The sequence below is a fragment of the Ovis canadensis genome, chromosome 12 (assembly GCF_042477335.2).
Source record: "Ovis canadensis isolate MfBH-ARS-UI-01 breed Bighorn chromosome 12, ARS-UI_OviCan_v2, whole genome shotgun sequence".
Lineage (NCBI taxonomy): Eukaryota > Metazoa > Chordata > Mammalia > Artiodactyla > Bovidae > Ovis > Ovis canadensis.
The window spans coordinates 84,550,464-84,569,192 of NC_091256.1; the positions used below are offsets into that span (position 1 = coordinate 84,550,464).

Sequence of the window (18,729 nt, forward strand, 5' to 3'; positions counted from 1 at the left end):
CTTTTCCAGTCCTGTGGCCACTGCTGAGTTTTCCAAATTTGTTGGCATATTGAGTGCAGCACTTTCACAGCATCATCTTTCAGGATTTGAAATAGGTCAACTGGAATTCCATCACCTCCACTAGCTTTGTTCATAGTGATGCTTTCTAAGGCCCACTTGACTTCATATTCCAGGATGTCTGGCTCTAGATGAGTGATCACACCATCGTAATTATCCGGGTTGTGAAGATCTTTTTTGTACAGTTCTTCTGTGTATTCTTGCCACCTCTTCTTAATATCTTCTGCTTCTGTTAGGTCCATACCATTTCTGTCCTTTATTGAGCCCATCTTTGCATGAAATGTTCCCTTGGTATTTCTAATTTTCTTGAAGAGATCTCTAGTCTTTCCCATTCTGTTCTTTTCCTCTATTTCTTTGCATTGATCGCTGAAGAAGGCTTTCCTATCTCTTCTTGCTATTCTCTGGAACTCTGCATTCAGATGCTTATATCTTTCCTTTTCTCCTTTGCTTTTCGCCTCTCTTCTTATCACAGTTATTTGTAAGGCCTCCCCAGACAGCCATTTTGCTTTTTTGCATTTCTTTTCCATGGGGATGGTCTTGACTCCTTAGATTAGTGATTCCTCCTGGGGCAAGAACAGTGTTACCTGAGTATTCAGGAGAAAAGTAGAGGGTTTTTTTTGTTTTGTTTTGTTTTGGAGCCCTACTCGAAACCTACTGAATCAGAAATTCTGGATGCAGGAGTAGCTATTTGTGTTTCTAAAAGCCCTGTAGGTCATTCTGACACATGCTAAAGTTTGGGAACCACTGGCTAAGGCTAATCTTTGAACTGGGGAAAGGACAACAGCCCTGGGGACTTGAAAAGCCGTGGGGATCTTTAAGCAAGTAGGAGGGAGGCTAGGGATTTTGGATAGGAAGTCAACTTCCTGCCAGAGCCTTCCTCTTTCCTGAATAATCATTTTCTCCTTTATTATGGCATCCCATCAACATACATACTCTAATATCTGTGTCTTAAGAAACCTATTCCATGACCCCAAATCACTGTCCAGCTGCTACCAGCATTCTTTGTCTCTCTTCATAACTGAAACTGTTTACTAACAGTTGTCTGCAATCACTGTATTTCTTCATCAACCATTCATTCTTTGACTCACTTCCAAATGGCTCCCATTAGCACCATCCCAGTAAAATCTAGTGGGAAGCTTACTAAATGAACTGAATTTTGTCCTTCAACAGATAGAACCATTTCTTCCTTCTGGAAACATTTTCTGTCTGCTTCAGGGTCACTGCCCTCTCTTCTTCTTCTTTTTTTTTTTTTTTCATCGTACTGTGCTAGTTGCTTCTTCCTAGCTCCTCTTTGTTATATCTTTCTCCTCTCTCAGCCAGTGGTTCTCAGTCTTGAATACCCATTAGAGTAACTGGATAGCTTCTAAAATTTCTGAAGACCAGGCTGCATTCTAGACCAGTTAAATCAGAAATCCTTCTAAGCAGAACCCAGGCATTAGTAATATTTAAAGCTGATTTCAGTGTTCAGTGAAGATTGAGAATCACTGCCCTTGAGATTGGGGTACCATAGGGTTCTATCATAACCTGCTTCTCCACCTGTTTTATCTCCGTAGGTCTGGGGTTTTCAGCTCTTGACTCTACTTTAGAATCATCCTGGCAGCTTTTAGAAATTACCTTTGCCTGGAAGTTCCCCCAGATGAACTCATTCCTAATTCCTGGGATGATTCCAATGTGTAGCCAGAATTGTGAACCACTTCATAGAGGATTTCCTGTAATTCCGTGGACTGAGGCACGGTGCTTTCCTATAGGAATTTCTGTAGTGATAGAAATGTTCTAAATCTGCGCTGGATTTAAATGTTCTAAATCCAACATGGTAGCCACTAGCTTCATGTGGCTGTTGAGCACTTGAAATGTGGCTAAAGTGTCTGATGAACTGAATGTTTAATTTTATTCAATTTTAATTAATCTAAGTTTAAATTAAATAGCCTTGTAAATGTGGCTAATGTCTACCATGTTGGATGGAGTGGTATATGCTGATGATTCTGAAATCTGAGCTCCAGGGTGACATATTAAGCTGTCTTGGTACCTCTTCTTGGGTATCTAATATAGTGTCTTTAACTTGATAAACACATAAAAATGGAACTTTCTGATTTTCTTTTTAAAAACATATTCCTCTCCTAGTCTTCCCAATCTTGGTAAAAATTTAACCACTTGCTTCCCAATTTTTAAAGTCCCAAACATAGAAACCAGCTTTTATTCCCTTCTTTGCCTCATCTCTTTCAGCCAGTTTTCAGCAAGTCTTGTGTGTTTCCAGATATGTAATTTGACTCTGCAAGTCTTGTTTGTTTGTTTCCAAATATGTAATTTGACTCTGCCTTTTCTCTTCTAGCACCTCCCACCTGAGCTAAGCTTCTCACAAAGAGTAGTCAAAGCTAGAGTCTTTGCATCCTTAATACATGCTTTCTAAGACTGTTGTATGTATTACCTCGTTAATCCTACAAACAACTCTACAAAGTGGGTAAACTACTGTCCCCACTTTTCAGATGAGTTAAGTGAGGAACAGAAAGCTTAAGTAGTGTGCTTTGGATCACACAGCTAGTCAGTGGCAGAAATGGGATTCAAAACCAGATTGTCTGACTCGAGGGTCCGTATTTTTCACTTTCACTTTTCTTTTTCTCTAATTGGTTACAAGGCCCCATGTCAGTGGTCTTAATCCTGGCTACAACTTGGAATCACCTGAGGAACTTTAAAAAATGCCAACTTCACAACCCTCCACCCCAAGTGTGTGTTACTGTCTCAGTCGTGTCCCACTCTTTGTGACTCCATGGATTGTAGCCCACCAGGTTCCTCTCTCCATGGGATTCTCCAGGCTTGAATACTGGAGTGGGTTGCTTCTCCAGAAGGTCTTCCCGACCCAAGGATCAAACTTGGATCTTCTGTATTACAACAGATTCTTTACCATCTAAACCACCAGGGAAGCTCCCACCCTCCGAGGCCTGGGGTCAGGCCTAGGCATCAGAAATTAAAAAAAAAAAAAATTAGGGAATTCTCCTAATTTAAACACATAACCCAGTGTTTAGAAACCACCCCCTGTCTGGGACATGCCCCTGTCTCCCACCGGTTTTAGCTCCCACCTCAGTCAGACAGTTCTCGTCCCTTCTTCCTACCTCCAGAAGAGGCCACACTCTTTCCAGCCGCAGGAACTTAGGACTTCTCTTTCTTTGCCTGGGACACACTTTTCAGCTTTCCCCTAGGGCTGAGTAAGACTTCAGAGGTTCTAATCCCTGAAAATATTGAGGGCTCTAATCTGCCCTTGTAAATAAAAATAAAAACAGTATTAAACTTTAAAATATATGTAAGGGAGACAGAACTCTAATCCCGCTCAAGGTGCCTATTGCTGTGTCCTTTAAAATATATTATATTAGATTAAAATTTTTTCAAAATAAATGTTGTTGCCTCTACTTTGCTGACACCTTAGATAAGTGTTTGTTTTTTTTTTTTTTTAAAAAGGAACTCCATCCCACAACTGAGTCTAGGTGGATCTGTTTGTCTAAGTCCATTCATTCACTGGGGACCACCAGTGTCCCAGGGCTGGCACAAGCTTTGAGGGAGGCATTGAGTCCTGCCTTGCAAAGTCCAACCCTGTATCTCTCAGGCTTATCCCAAGGGTCACCTCCTCGGAGAGAATTCTCCTACCTATCCTTTCCAAAGTGATATTTCCAGCATTCTGAGACTCCCATCTATCATATCATCCTGGTTTTTAAAAAGTTTTAATAAAAAACACTAAAAGCTTCAGTTGTCGAAGTTTCTAGTTTACTTCTTTCTTGTTTGTCTCCTCCGGGAGGGAAGGGTCTATCTAGTCTGTCTTGTTTGCTGTTTTTTTTTTTTTGTCCTAGCCTAGTGCAATGCCCAGTATAAAATTCATGTTCAGTAATTGTTTGTTTTTTAAAATAACTGTACTTATTTATTATTTATTTTTGGCATTTCTCTGGTTGTGATGCACAACCTGCTCATTGTGGTGGCTTCTCTTGTTGCAGAGCATGGACTCTAAGGTGTGCGGGCTTCAATAGTTGGGGCCCATGAGCTCAGTAGTTGCAACTTCCAGGCACGGTAGTTGTGGCACACGGACTTCGTTGCTCTGAGGCATGTGGGATCTTTCCCAAAGAGGGATCGAACTCGTATTGCCTGCATTGGCAGGTGGATCCTTTACCACTGAGCCACCAGAGAAGCCCCAGTAATTATTTCTGAAATTAAAGAGTGAATGAATGCAGGCTGATGTATGGCAAGTCGTAGTGAGTAGTTTCATTGCAAAGTTGATGGGTCATTTTTGGTTCTTACAGTGTAAATGGCTGTCTTCAGGGGGTGAGATGGGAGAAGTGAGTTCACAATGAGAGGAGACTCCCGACTGGTTAAAAGGAGGGAAGACCCTGGTACCAGCAACCAGGGGAAGACATAGAGCTAAGGAGAGAGGTGGCCATAATGTTGGATGGATTCTGGAGACAGTGAAAGCTGAATATTTCTTTTTAGGTTGTAATTTCCCTATGTCATCTTCATATTTTCAGTAAGATCTCTCGAACTCAGCAGCTGTGTCTTTTGTTTTTAGGAGAATGGAGAAAGGACCATACATTCTTGTTTGGGGCCAAAACAGGCTGGAGAGATCAGGGGCGGCATGAAGAAATTGTAAAGAGGAAGCTAAGATTGCTTGAGAACAAGCAGGGACTAGAGAGAATTTGCATCATCTGTTAGCATCTCCCTAGAATTCTCAGAATTAGGGTTGTTTGTGTAGTGGAGGAAAGAGTGACTCGGATAGTGAAGAAAGATGAGATCCCTCTGGCTGCATGATCAATGAGTTATTTGGCAGTGATGTGCTTAATGTCTGTGTCCCATGAGACAGTAGTCTCCCTCTGGACAGGGATGCATCTGATTTATTTACTACAGGGTCCCTGGATGCCTGGCATTTGGGTGGGTACTCAGTATGTGTTTATTTTGTGAATGAACAGCTCAAAATGTCTTTGTGTTTCTTGGTCAAAAGTCAGAAGGGTTTGCTGAGACATGAAGAGAAACTGCAAGAAAAGCTCAGAGTCTGGGGATGAGGGCCAGGCAGAAGCTGTGCGCGGAGGGGTGTCAGTGACCAGGCTGCTGTGCCGGGAGGATTCAGACCCAAGCTCAGGCCCCGAGGATAACTGGCAGGGGGTACCGGGTCCTGTTAGAGACCCGGGCAGAAAGGCCAGTAGAGCAGCTGTCAGGATACACAGAGGGATGTAAATGAGATATGTCCCCCTCAATGCTCATGCCGGCCCTGGGACACTGCTGGTCCCCAGTGAATGAATCGACTTAGACAAACCCATACACCTAGACTCAGTTAGCTATGGGATGGAGTTCCTTTTTTTTTTTTAAGTTTCCAGTGGTTTTAAAAAAGATTTTTTAAAAACATGGACCATTTTTAAAATTCTTCATTGAATTTGTTACAGTATTGCTTCTGTCTTATGTTTTAGGATTTTTTTTCTTTTTGGCTTCAAGGCATATGGGATCTTAGGCCCCCAACCAGGGGTCAAACCTGCATGCCCCTGCACTGGTGAAGTCTTAACCACTGGTCCACCAGGGAGGCCCCCGGGATGGGGTTCTTAATGGACCAGGCTTGACGCTCATCAGCCAAGGGTTGAGGTAGGCCTGAAACTCCTAGCGGAAGGACAGGCAGGGGCTGACAGACCTTCTGCTACACGTGTCCCTTGACTCTGGAAGTGACCAAGAACCCTTGAATCGTGTTTAGTTCTTACTTCCCAAGACCTTCCCTCCCTTTGTGCCCTCCCCTCCCTTGGACCCATATTTACCCCGTTCGTTACCTCTCAGGCTTCTTAATGGAGAAGGCAATGGAGACCCACTCCAGTACTCTTGCCTGGAAAATCCCATGGATGGAGGAGCCTGGTAGGCTGCAGTCCATGGGGTCGTGAAGAGTTGGACACGACTTCACTTTCACTATCACTTTTCACTTTCATGCATTGGAGAAGGAAATGGCAACCCACTCCAGTGTTCTTCCCTGGAGGGAGAATCCCAGGGATGGGGGAGCCTGGTGGGCTGCTGTCTATGGGGTCGCACAGAGTTGGACACGACTGAAGTGACTTAGCAGCAGGCTTCTTAAAGCTCGGGTGTCTTGAGGACCTGGATCCATGGCTCAACTCCAGAAATATTTCAATTCCAAACACCGAATCTACTTCCGATTTGACTCCTGGCCATTCTGTCCCCAGGTACCAGCCATGGAGGACGGGGAAGGAAGCACAGCTGTGAAAGTCTGCTGATCAGTGGATCGACTCCTCATGAATTTTCTCAGGTCCTAATTCTTAAGGGGATAAAAAAGGTTTTTCTTTTTCTGGATGATTTTCTATCTATGTTGTCTTGAGAGGGAGTTATAGGATGATATTCATGACATCATATTCTTCAAACACGCTCTGGTAGGTTTTTCCTTGCATCAAGGATTCATACTAGTACATCGTGCTAATTTGCTTCAGTCGTGTCCGACTCTTTGCGAGCCTACGGACTGTAGCCCACCAGGCTCCTCTGTCCATGAGATTCTCCAGGCAAGAATACTGGAATGGGTTGCCATGGCCTCCTCCAGGGGATCTTCCCAACCCAGGGATCAAAACTCTTATGTCTCCTGCATTAGCAGGTGATTTCTTTACCTAGTGCCACCTGGGAAGCCCACTAATACATAAGTGTACGTTTGTTGAGCCTTTAACCATGGGCAGACAATGGGTGCGCATAACTCAGCGGACAGAAAGAGTGGCCAAGGTTTGCCCTTCTCCTTAAGGAGTTTGCAACGCAGAATTGGGAGCAAATCACAAAGTAAATAAATGTTGAATAGCCTTAAGTATGTAAATATGAGAAAGAAGGGATTTACAAGACAGATTAGAACTGGTTGTTAATTGAATTGTATCTGTAAGGTCTGCTACTGGAGTTTGGGAAGAATTTACAGAAAATAGCAGAGAAGCCACCACCTAACCAGAATCTAATCTGAATCTTGGATTTAGGGTTTGGCCAAGTACACAAGAGGTGGGAAGGGCAATATAGACAGTCAGAGCCAGAAGAATCAAGCCTAAGAGTAGTCAAGGGAATGAAATGGCTGGATCAGAGCACTTGTGTAAAGCAGGGCTGTGTGAATTAGGGCCAAAAAGGCAGCTTTTCTTCAGCAGAATTCTGAGAGCCTGACTGTGGACTCTGGACTTTAACCTGGAGATGGTGGAGCGTGGATAGGTCAAAGTGCTTACCAAATCCAAGTTTGCAAATGGAGCGCTAAGCCAAAACTCACAAAACAAAATGCAGTAGGAAAAAGTGCAAAGGCCTGTATGTGCTTCTGTGTGTGTGCGTTTGTGTGTACATGCTTGTCAAGAAATAGCACGAATTCAAGATGACACCAGACTTGAATGGTTTTAATGGTATTTGACTTGAAAAAGATGGAGGTGTTGATGCATCTGTAGACTCAGGATGAATCCTTGATGTTTGGCTGGGAAAAGCCTCCTGCACATCAGGGCGCAGCAGTAGAAGCAGAGTCATAGTCTTTTCTCCCCCAGCTCCTCAAAGAAGACCACTTTGCTGAAGTGAGCCAACATCCAGAGAGGAGCTTCCCGAGCCCTTTCCTATGGGAGAGTTTTATTCTCACGTGCTATTTCCACCCGGGTTTTTCTTGTAGGGCCAACTGTACTTTCTCAGATCACTGTGCATTTTCATGCAGAGATGACTGAGCCACTTGAGATCATGCCTTGAGAAGCTGTCAGGGAGAAAAAGTATCAATGTACAACCAGGTGACCGAGCATTTTTCTGTAACTGAAGGGTGTCCTGGGAAGTGAAACTCAGGGCTAATGTGAGGATGGACTAGGATGGTTGGTTAATAGCATATCAGAATCTTCTCCTTGAAGATTTGCATCCCCAGTGGATTTTCCCTTAGACTCTGGAGTGATGTTAATGTCTCAAAGATATTTACACTCTGGGTACAACTTGTAGAGATGTCACTGCCTGTGCTTAAGGTTTTTCTATGAGGCCATCTTGTGATGCTTTGTTCAGTCACTAAGTCGTGTCTGACTCTGCGACCCCGTGGACTGCAGCACGCCAGGCTTCTCCCTGACCTTCACCATCTCCCAGAGCTTGCTCAAACTCATGTCCATCGAGTCGGTGATGCTATCCAACCATCTCATCCTCTGTCGTCCCCTTCTCCTCCTGCCTTCAATCTTTCCCAGCATCAGGGTCTTTTCCAGTGAGTCAGCTCTTCACATCAGGTGGCCAAAGTATTGGAGTTTCAGCTTCAGCATCAGTCCTTCCAGTGAATATCCAGGACTGATTTCCTTTAGGATGGACTGGTTGGTTCTCCTTGCAGTCCAAGGGACTCTCAAGAGTCTTCTCCAACATCACAATACAAGAGCATAAATTCTCCAGCACTCAGCCTTCTTCAGGGTCTGACTCTCACATTCATACGTGACTGGTTTTGCAAATCTAGAGCATTCACTGTGGCTATTTTCCCTACCAGTTTTCTTGAGGAGTCACAGTCTATAAATTATTCTGTCATGAAAATTCCTTTTTTTTAAATGTAAAGCAAATTCTATCAGTTTGGGGAGGCCAAACATTGTAGTGGAAAGAGCAGGGATTTGGGGAACTTAAGGCTGTTGGGTTCTGGTTCCACCACAGACTGGTTGTGGTGGACAATGCTATGTAGCCAGTAAGTCCTATTTCCTTTTCACCCTGTGGACATGTAGGAAGATCTCTTAGGAGGCCTGGGAGTAGCTCTGCCCAGTAGGTCCTAAGCAGCATGACTGTGAAGCCTGGGGTAACTGGAGAGAGTTCCTCGGTGCCATGTAGCCTTGTTGCCGAGGCCGTAAAGACCACGTGTCCTGGCTGCTGCGGATACGAGATGGGAGCTGTCCCTGGGAACCTGTGGAGCAGAGGCCCCCTCCTCTCGCTGTTCCTTGCATTGTACTCTGTGCAAGCAGCAAATAAACATTTGTCGGTTGTGTTAAGCTGCTGAGATTTTGCAGTTAGTTTATTACTGCAGTGACCTCATAGACTATAGCCTGCCAGGCTCCTCTGTCCATGGGATTCTCCAGGCAAGAATACTGGAGTGGGTAGCCATTCCCTTCTCCCAGGGGTCTTCCTGACCCAGGGATCGAACCTGGGTCTCCTGTATTACAGGCAGATTCTTCACTGTCTGGGCCACCAGGGAAGCCCATATTGGCTAAAACACTAGTTCTGTGTCTTTATCACTTCAGGCTGCTCTAATAAAATACCACAATAGGTGGCTTAAGCAACATGGTATTCATTTTCACAGCTCTGGAGGCTAGAAGTCCAAGATCAAGGTGCCAGCAGAGTGGGTTCCTGGTGAGAACTGGCTTCCTGGCTTGCAGAGGACTGCCTTCTGGCTGTGTTCTCCCTTGATGGAGACAGACCCTGGTATCTCTCCCTCTTCTTGTAAGGGCACTAATCCTGCTATGAGGATTCCACCTTCACGACCTGATGTAAACCTAATTATTTCCCAACATCCTTGCCTCCTAATACCATCACATTGGAGTTAGAGTTTTAACATATGAATTTCTGGGGATTCATATTTAGTCAATTGCACTTGGAAACCTTGAACAAGCTACCAAATAATGCTGAGGCTATAAAAAAGGGAATAATAATAAATCCTTCAAACAACCACCCTAAAAGTCTGCTGTGATGCTTAAATGAGCTATTGTAGATGTGATGTTTAGAGTGATGCCTTATTTTCTCACACATTTACTAAGGAACTGTGTTAAGTGCTTTCTTGAAGTAAATCTAACAACCTCAAGAAGCAACACTTCCTAAGAGGGGGAAACCACATGTTATGAAATATACAAAGATGTAGAAAACTTGTAGATCACTGGGGCAGTCTGTGGGTTTAGTGGACAAAGTTCAGGGCAAAGGAGGGAGCAGAGAGAGGAAAGATGAATCAGTTGTAGGTGGACAAAATCTCTCTCCTTCTCCTGAAAGATTTCACTTTATTTTCTACTGATTCTTCTAGTAAAATGGCCTTATTGTGGAAGATGAGAGCATCAGAGGACTATAAAGAGATGAGAAATGTTAACATTTTGGATATTCCCTCCCTGTCCTCTCTGTACTTTTCCTTTTTCTTTTTAAATATTGAATTATAGTTGATTTACGATATTGTGTCTCACACACACACATATATATATACACACACACACACACATATTCTTTTTTTGACTCTTTTGCATGATAGTTTATCACCAGATACTGAGTCTAGTTCCCTTCACTGTACAGTAAATGCTTGTTGTTTTTCTGTTTTATATATAGGAGTGTGCATCTGTTAATCCCATATTCTCAAATTATCCCTTCCCCTCCTTCCCCTGTGGTAACCGTAAGTTTGTTTTCTATGTCTGGATCTGTTTCTATTTTGTAAGCAAGTTCCTTTGTACTATTTTTCAGATTCCATGTATGAGTGTTATGTATTTGTCTTTCTCTGTCTGACTGACCTTACTTGGTGTGATAATCTCTAAGTGCATTCATGCTGCTGCGTGTGGCAATATTTCATTCCTTTTTTTATAGCTGAGTAATATCCCATTGTACATATGGGCTTCTCAGGCTGCTCAATGGTAAAGAAACTGCCGGTCAGTGCAGGAGCTGCAGGGGCCACAGATTTGATCCCTGGGTCTAGAAGATCCTCTGGAGAAGGAAGTGGCCACCCGCTCCGGTATTCTTGCCTGGGAAAGCCCATGGGTAGCAGAGCCTGGTGGGCTACAGTCTCTGAGGTCACAGAAGAGTCGGACATGACTTAGCAACTAAGCAACAGCAGCAGCGAGCAGAGGCTCCAGGGAGAGAATGCGCCTTTTCTCTGTCGCCCTCAGACTTGCTGGGCAACTGCCCCGACATAAGTGACAAGCTGCGGTCCAGACCAGCTTTGACGCCTCTCTTTATCAGGTGTTGGACTCTGGTTTTATTAACTCTTGAAGGCCATAAAGCAATGTCGGTTATGCTCCAGCTTGCTGTTCTGCCCTCTGTTTGTAAACATCCCACCCCGTGTCTTTCCCTGTTTAGGAAGGCCGGAAGTGTCACCTTGCTCTCAAGGAACTTAGCTCATTTGGCCCCCTGAGTGGCCTCTCTTCCCTTGGGGTCCAGATCATTGCTCCTCGAGAATTCTCCTTCACCCGGGGAACAGAGTGGAATGGGGGACCCGAGGCCTCCTGGTTGACCCACTGTCTGATAAGTGAGCTGTCAGATATCTGGATGGAATGGGGTTTGCTTTTTGTTACAAGCTGCTGCGAAGACTGCTGCTCATACCCCAACACCTGTGTGTGTGACGCACACGTGGGGACAGACTTTGATAGAGCACACAGCCAGCCAGGTACTTTGCTGAGAGTCCTGTATGCATCGTTCCCTTTGATCTTTACAAGGATCAGTGAGGTGGACTGTTATTGGTCCCATTGGATGCAAGTAGCTTTGGCTGTGCAGAGTCACACAGCTGGTGAGTGCAGAACCAAGACCTGTACCTTTATCTCTTTCAGTTTCAACTCTAGGCTTTCAAGTGCTGTCCTAAACCACCAGCCCCGAAAGCAGGGCACCCTAAAGCTGGAGGGGACTTTGAGCACGCTAAGTCGTGTCCGACTCTTTGCAACCCTATAGTCTGTAGCCTGCTAGGCTCCTCTGTCCATGGGATTCTCCAGGCAAGAATACTGGAGTGGATTGCCATGCCTTCCTTCAGGGGAATCTTCCCGACCTAGGAATCGAACCTGTGTCTCCTGAGGCTCCTGCATTGGCAGGCAGATCCTTTACTGCTGAACCACTGGGGAAGCCTGGAGGGGGCTTCGAGGGAGCTTTAAAAGCGTTGTCAATGTCCCTGCCCCTTTGCCCACCCATTAAATCTCTGGCTGGGGCCTGACCTAAGTATATGATTTTGTAAGTTCTGCAAGTAATTCTGAGGACAGCCTGGATTGAGGACTGGTAAAATCCAACACTTCTATTTACAAAGGATGAAACTGAGGCCCAGAGCGGGGTTCTCCCAAGTCTGTGCTTCTGTTGAGAAGCAGAAGTGGAGTTGGGTCCGGGAACTGTTCAAGTCCATACAGAGACCCGCCCGATGTGGCCACAAGCACTGAAGGGAGGTGCTGATTCCACGCCTTCAGGTGTGGTTGATTCCAGGCAAGAAGCCAGACACACCCGTGCCCGCTACCCTTCCAACCGCAAGAGGCTCGTTTGTCCTTACTCAGCCCTCAAACGCCAGTCTGAGCAGTAGGAACCTGAGTTTGTTTCCCGGTGGTCCTTTTAGAGACGCTGTTTGGAATTTTAAAGTCCCCTCCGCTAGTGCAGGGAGCCGATCTCCCGAGGTTGGTTTCCCCTGTACCCCGACTCTGGTCCCTCTTGGCCATGCCCAGTGGGTCCTGACCTCACCTGTGGCTGCACTTCCCCGCGTCAGGTATACGCCTCTCTCCTCTCAGCCACGTGGCCAGCTCCACATGGCAAATTTGTGGCCAAAGTGCACAGAGGTTGGACTTAGGTTCTGAGAACCTAGTTCACGGAGGGCAATGACTGGACCTTAGGGGGAGGGGCGGTGGGGGGTGGAGAGGGGCCTTGGTCTGAGCCAGCCCGTCGGAGGAGGAGTGGGTGCTGAGTCACTCAGTCGTGTCTGACTCTTTGTGACCCCATGGACTGTACCCCCCAGGCTCCTTGGTCCATGGGATTCTCCAGGCAAGAATGTTGGAGTGGCAGATCTTCCCAACCAAGGGTTGGAACCCATGTCTCCTGTGTCTTCTGCATTGTCAGGTGGGTTCTTTACCACTAGCGCCACCTGGGAAAAGCTCGGGAATTTGGGAGGTCAGCAAAAGTGGCAGAGATGCCGAGATATTCCTCCCTCTTCTCGGGGGAGCCAGGAGCCAGCCTTCGACCCCACCACACTGCCGGCTGCACTGGGCTGTACCCCTCAGGAGGGGGCAACATTTGGCAATGCACCCTAGGACGTGGGAGATAGGACCTGGAAGAAACTGGGGCCCTGGCCTCAGAGGAGGGGATTCCTGCCCGGAATTCCACCTGTGACAAGGTCATGCGGCAAGAGCTCTGATGGCAAGGCTAATCAGACCTCAGGTTTTCCCCCTGGAATTTCCTGAGCATCCACCCCCCCCGCCCCCCCCAAAATAAGAATCTGCCTGCTTTTCCACTCTTCTGACATTCTCTGGAAAAAGTCAATTCAGGGCTTTAGTCTTCTGCATTTGAAAGAGTGTTTCAATCCAAAAACCCCTCTGATGGCTTTCTAGCCTGCCTGCAGGACTCGTACAGCTGTGTGTGTGATTGTTTGAGGCCTCCTGACCGCAGGAGGCACAGGAAGCTTAAAACATCCTAGGAATGTAGGGGCTTCCGAGGAGTCAAAATCTTTAGAATAGGACTGATTAAAAGTTTCATTTGTTGAGTCAATGCTTGCTGCTAAATTTTCATATCCTTTATTTTTAGATATAGTTGGTATATTAGAAAAACAAGTAGTAGACCTGGTATTAGCAACTTAACTTTGAGTTAAGTACCTTCTTTGTTATAACCCACTGCACCTTTGTTCAATAGAGATGTAACTTTAACGCTTTAAGGAGATGCAGATTAAAGAAAAACACTTCAGGGGAAACAAAATTAACTTTCATTAAGGAAGAGAGCCAAAAAGTGTTAACAAGCCTCTTGGCCAGAAGATAATGTAAATCACCTGAGACTTTTTGTATACAAAAAGATATACGGAAAGAGTCTCGGCTGGGAACGCTACATAATTTTGTATTACCCATTGATCTCTATGTATAATCAAAAGTATAAAGGGCCTTGAAGGACAATAGAAGGAGAGCCAGTTGCTGGACTGGTTTCCCCCGTATCTCCTCTTTACTCTAATTTCAGGCTGAATTCCCATCTGGGACGTGGAGGCTCACTATATCTACTTACTTGTCCCGGCTTTTAAGATCCGTAAAAGAGAGAGAGCCCAAGGCGGGCACTCTCCGATATTCAAACGGGCGCCGGCGGCCTAAAGTAGATGGTGCAAGCTCCTTGTCTGGAACTTTATTGGTTTTCCACGTAACCCAAGTTAATCAGCCTTTTCTCTCCACTTAATTTTCTTACTACACTACTTCTTCCTAATCTAATCTTATATGAATAAATAAATAAGTTTTCCTCGCCGACTCCGTCCACCCTTCGAATTCCCTGGATCCACCGGGGCTGGACCCCGGCAGATTCCTCTTTCTCTGGCGACAGGGGAGTTGTGTTATCCGATCCTCACTTTGCATCTTGTTTGTTTAATCTTGTCAGCAATCTGTGCTGTTTGTCTGCTCACCTTCTCTGTCCTCCCACCCCTGTGGGGCACTCACGTCCTCACTCAGAGCAGCTTCCTGTTGACATGAGGGGGAGACCCTGCCTGTAAATGCCAGAGGCTCTGAGATGGGGCAGCTGGAGCCCAGCACCTTCTCCAACTGTGCCCACACAGAAGATGTTGTCTGCATGGGAAAACAAACAGGAAGGCACCTTGTGGTGGGTGTTCTGGGTGTTTCTGTAGCATCGGTGTTTCCCCAGGAGTCTCCGGTCCACGTTAGTGCTCCAAAAGCACAATTTTCAGATATCAGGTCCTGATTAGGTTTGGGAAACATCAAGTTCAGAGTCTGGTGGACTCTGGTCAAGGCTTACCGAGTGTGGAAGCAGGGAGCTCAGGCCACTTTAAACTCTAAGTAGTGGTTAGGAAGTTGAAGCTCCAATCCTTTGTCCACCTGATGCAAAGCGCCAACTCACTGGAAAAGACCCTGATGCTGGGAAAGATTGAGGGGGAGAAGGGGGTGACAGAAGATGAGATGGTTGGATGGTATCACTGACTTGGTGGACATGAGTTTGAGCAAACTCTAGGAGATGGTGAAGGACAGGGAAGCCTGGCGTGCTGTGGTTCATGGGGGTCGCGAAGAGTCGGCCATGACTGAGCGGCTGAATAACGGTGGCGAAGAACATGAGTGCTGAGCAAACTGGTCTGGGTTCCAATGACCACTTATTAGCTGGGGCCAAGTTGTTGAAGATGTACCTCACTGTCCTCATCTTCAAAGAAAGGATGATAAGTGTCTACTTCATGGGGACATGGTGAGTATGAAATGTGGGGATACATTTATGAGCTTAGAACAGGGCCCGGGGCGCAGTGAGCTCACCAGAGGATGTCAGCTCTGGTTAACTTCGGCCTGCTGCCGGGTCTCTCCCAGACCTCAGGCCTGGGTTGATCGCAGTTCAGGCTGAGAAGGGGAGGGAGGAGGAAGACGGACTCTGTGGAAGAGAGTCACCCCGCGATGGCAGCCCAGGGCCCTGTTCTGCCTTCTCCAGGTCCGCCCGAGGCTGGGCTCCAGCCTGAGTTCAGAAAGCCCCGCCTCCTCTCTCCGGTGCGTGAGGAGTGACCGATTGTCTGGGTGGCTGAACAGCTGCGGCTGGAGCGTAGTAGACACGCCAGCTTTAGTCACATGGCGGATCCGCAGGGCCCTTCCTGGAGCCCACCCAGCCCCACAGACGAGGACTCAGCCGTGACTCACTGGGTCCAGGTGGTGCCCGAGCCGTGAGTCACCCAGTGTCCCTTCCTCTTACACCTGGGATTCGGCATTCACAGCCTGGACCAGGTTCTCTTGCCTTCTCAGCCTCTTCTCTTCTCCCTCCTTCCCTCCATTCTTTGCTCCGTATGCCTTTCTCTCTCACTCATCAGACCCTGGCTGATCTCCCTGGCAATGTGCACAGCTTGAGCCTGTCAGATGGGTGATGGAGACGGCAGCTTCCGAGGCCACTCCTGAGATGTCGTGAGGGACGGCGGACAAACAGGCAGAGGGCGAGACCTGCCTGCCCTGACCCGGTGTCGTTTCTGTAACCTGGGGGCGTGTGTGCATTAGTCTCTCAGTCACGTCTGACTCTTTGAGACTCCACGGACTGCAGCCCTCCAGGCTCCTCGGTCCATGGGGTTTTTCAGGCAAGAATACTGGAGTGGGTGCCATTTCCTTCGTCAGGGGATCTTCCCGACCCAGGGATTGAACCCGTGTCTCCTGCACTGCAGGAGGATGATTCTTTACCGTCTGAGCCACCAGGTTAATTCTGTTAGCCCCCTCTGCCTTTGGAAGCGGGAGCAACAGAATTGCTGGATGGACAGACATCAGTGCGAGAGCAATGGGGGTGTGGGTCAAGGAGAACCCCTTTCCTGAGCATTGGTTCTAACAAGCCAAGGCTCTGGGGAGCTGAGGGTGGGGGCTCTGGGGCAGGATGGTGGGTGGCAGGAGAGGAAGGGGATGTGGAGAAGAGGCTGTCAGAGCAGTGCCCAGCTTGCCTTTAGTCCTTGCCAGGTCCTACCCTTGCTTCTGCCTCTGTATTAGACTTCCTGTCTCTGAACAAACTGAGTTCTGAAGTTCAAGGCCTGTGCCTGGGGCCCTGCGGTCCTGGCCGGTGGGGGCTGGGGGCTAGATCCCCACTGGGAAGTGCTCAGCGTTCCTGAGGGGTGAGGCTGGCTGGGCCCTCCTTGGGGTTTGCCAAAGCAACGTCCTGGACTGGGCTGGGAATGCGGAATGGGGTGTAGGGGCCCACACAGAGCAATTGGCTTTCCCCTTTGTGAAGCCAAACCGCACTGGGACCTGCCCCGGCCTGTGAAGTCTGAGACACCTATTTACCTGGGCTCCTGGCCGCTCAAGGGGAGAGGAGGAGGGGCGTTTAAAGGGCTCAGCCTCCTGCCGCCTGCTCGCCCCGCCTGTCTGGGGATCTGGGAAGGCAGCAACTGCCTCTTCTGCTGAGTTCTGAGCTCTGCATCACATCCTCTTCCTGGCGGTGGGTGCAGGACAGAGCTCCATGAGGGGCCAGGCTTCCCGGAAGCCCTGCATTCAAGGAGTTGGCAGGGTGGAGAGAAAGAGACCGGGCGGGTGGGCTTAAAGCCCCAGCGGTGTGAGCAGTGACCTTTCCCTGTGGGGGCTGTAGACTGTGTGCGTGTTCTTGCTGCAGAGGCAGGGCCCAGGAAGGCCCGCTTCTTGTACTGATCCTGGCTTGTTAAGCCAGATTTTATTGGAATGTTTACACGGGTCAAGACGCTAACATGTACGGCAATGTCTGTTTTGCTTATTGTCCATTTGCTACTTGGAGTATTTCTCCTGCCTATCAAAACCTCTTGGGCTATATGAGAATCTGAGGGTTAGAAATGCCCAGTTTACCATTTAATCCACAAAATCCTCCATTTTGCCCTGAAGGGTTCTCAAACCAGTTTCTTGGACACAACCCTCCTGTTCCCTCTTAGGAGACGCTGACAGGCTGGACCAGCTTGTGTAGAATCTACTTTAATAGAAACTTGGAGGTGACTGTGTCCAAACAATGCCCCTGTAGGCTGTGCGCAGCCAAGATCTGGACTGGGTGACCTTCCGGATCGCTCTAAAAGCCCTCGGACCCTCGCCTGGTGGAGGGGAGGCATGTCCTCCAAGACCAGCCCCTGTGACTGTCATTACCGCCACTCGCAGCCCAAAGCCCCGAGCCAGGAGCCGCCCAGCGTCCCACAAAGGCAGCTGTGTTCTCAGGCCTGGGGGGGGCCCAGGGGAAGTCGGTCCAGCTGTGCCTCAGCCCTCCCTTCCCACCCTTGTGGTCAGATCTGCTTTCTGGCCCTCTAGGCAGGCATTCTTGCCCAGTAGGAAGGGCTGGGAGAGCAGCCTTTCCCTGAGCTGGGAGCCGTGACTCACAGGTAGTTACCTGTCCTTGGGCTCCCTGCCAAGGCTGCGAGGGAGCCGGAGGGGAAACATTTAGAGTTCATGCCTGTTGATTCCTCCTAAGCTTTTCTTGGGTCGGTTGGGCTCTGACCCCTTCCTGATGAACCATAGCCTTTTAATCCCCCCAACCCCCCCCCCCCCCCAGCAAGAAGCAGGGGTTTTCTACTTTTTTGCTTTCCCTTGGGAGGGGTCTGGTGCTTTCCAGGGTCCTCAATGTTTGCATCTTCTCCCCTTCCAGCTCGCTGACAGGTCTGGAGCTGTAATAGCCGATATGCAAGCCCTGATCCTTCTGTTCTCTGCGTGGTCTTCTGTCCAGGGTGGCCCAGGACCCCAGGAGAGGCTGACCTCTATGAGCCTTGGGAAAGCACCCAGCGCAGCGGCTGTCACAATGCAAGTGGCCATCACCCCCTCACCCCACCGGCCCCCAGGAATCCTGGTCTCCTGTGATCACTCACATTTCCCTGGTGCAGCCCCCACCCACCCACAGCAAGCAGGTGGGCACTGCCGATCTTGCCGTGAGGCCTCCGGACTGCCTCCACCTGCCTGGTCCTGTCTGGGGTGGGGGTAGGGGTGCTGTGACGGCAGACGGGTGTGCCAGCGGCCAGATTCCTGAGTCCCGCCCTGCAGCCGGCGACGCCCAGCCGGGGAGTCTCCAGAGGTGAGGCCGTTGTTTAAAAACTGGGAGCCAGGAGAGGAGACCCCCACATTCAAGGGGAGCTTCTCGGAGAGGTGATCTGGAGAGAGAACCGCGGCAGCACGGAGCAAGGTCTGTTACCTGTCTTCACCTGCCCCGTGGGGGCCGAGGTGGGCCCAGGCTTGTGTACCTGGGTGTCTGGGGCCTGGCTGCAGGTCCAGATTCCTTCCTCTTCCTGGGAGCTTCAGTTCTTGAGCCCATTGGGATCCAAAGTCTGGGTGTAGAGTCTACCGCTGTTTGGATTGCTTTCTCCCATCTGATAAGCATCTCGGTGACTTAGAAGAGAGCAAGTTCAGAGCTGGGGCTGGACACAAAGAAGGA

The 18,729-nt window shown here is 48.3% G+C and overlaps 1 protein-coding gene across 4 annotated transcripts in view; it reads left to right on the forward strand.

The window, feature by feature from the left end:
* Positions 1-18,729, forward strand: part of LAMB3 (laminin subunit beta 3) — a 190,462-nt gene that overhangs the window by 129,643 nt on the left and 42,090 nt on the right. The window contains exons 2-4 of one of the 4 annotated variants that reach the window (XM_069544248.1): positions 6,243-6,325; positions 12,674-12,774; positions 18,031-18,208. The gene's annotated coding sequence lies outside the window, so the exon portion shown is untranslated. Of the gene's footprint in view, positions 1-6,242; positions 6,326-12,489; positions 12,775-15,432; positions 15,612-17,952; positions 18,481-18,729 lie in introns of those variants that run through there. The other 3 variants (XM_069544246.1, XM_069544245.1, XM_069544247.1) reach the window with 3 other exon arrangements.